Raw genomic sequence first — 1053 nt, forward strand, 5'->3', positions numbered from 1 at the left:
ATGACCAACAATGCCACCTAGAATAACTCCAGGAAAATGTAATGTAATAAGGACACAGGTAAGTTCTACTGGAAATGAGGAGACGAGATTCAGAAAGTTATACAAAATTTATTAAACTTCAAAATATCTTTAATTTCCAATAATCTGAAATTGAATGGTTAAAACAGTGAATGCATTTGACAAGATCTATTATAATAAAATGTCTAAATTTCAAAGGAAACTGAGGCTTACCGATGGGGGAAGTAGTGAGGGAAGGGGCAACATCCAGTGCAGAAAAAAGGGACCACCCTGGACACTACATAAACACGGCAAACAAAGAAAGAAAAAGGTGCTCCAACAAAACACACAAGACAAGACACCGCCACCAGGGGTCACCACCGCCACCACAGAAGCCTCAGTCCCTAAAAGAAAGACAAAAAAACCCCGAAACAATACAAGTAAAACAGAGATACAATAGCCCTACAATGTTGCACTTTATCTCCAAGGAAAGTGCAGATTAGTATTTTAAAACAATTTATAAGTAGGCAAAACAGCAGCGAGTGTCACTCCAGGTGCAATGCTGATGAGTCAGAAGGCTAAAAAGAATAGAGCAAATTATTAATACAACTGCTAACAAAAACATAACTTGCAGCAGCTGCTTACCTGTGACCTGATAAATGACTGCACTGCCAAATAATCAGATTCCCAATTCCACCTAGATGCAGTGCAACTGTAAGAAAACGCTATGTGAAGGTTTTGTTTACATGGGGTAGACGTTACTTAGCCACGCTAAGCCCTTACCTTCCTGTCAGCAAATGAATAAACGGACAGATCGGTCCAAATATTGGAGGTGCAGCAAAGGAGGCTAAGCAGATAAACCAATTAGTATTAATAGCCATTATTAAAGCCGACAAACAATAAAACAGCCACGCTTACCCAGAACAGTGCAAACAAAGGAAGCAGATTCGGTTGACGTCACGACGCAAGCAGCCTCATGACAGGTGAAGGCTTGCTTATATGCAGCAGCTGAAATTGGCCTTAAAGTGGCAGCGCACCATTTATGCTGCTACATAA

The 1053-nt window shown here is 40.5% G+C and overlaps 1 long non-coding RNA gene across 1 annotated transcript; it reads right to left on the reverse strand.

Moving 5' to 3' along the window:
* Window positions 1–419: 419 nt before the first annotated feature.
* Window positions 420–1046, reverse strand: LOC106944395 (uncharacterized). The gene is made up of 4 exons (XR_001424265.1): window positions 916–1046; window positions 781–844; window positions 643–709; window positions 420–575 (listed from the first exon to the last, which is right to left on the reverse strand). It is a non-coding gene; the product is annotated as an uncharacterized LOC106944395 (long non-coding RNA).
* Between the last annotated feature and the right edge of the window lie 7 nt (window positions 1047–1053).

This window comes from Poecilia latipinna, unplaced genomic scaffold, assembly GCF_001443285.1.
Source record: "Poecilia latipinna isolate Pla-1442-1.1 unplaced genomic scaffold, P_latipinna-1.0 Scaffold8998, whole genome shotgun sequence".
Lineage (NCBI taxonomy): Eukaryota > Metazoa > Chordata > Actinopteri > Cyprinodontiformes > Poeciliidae > Poecilia > Poecilia latipinna.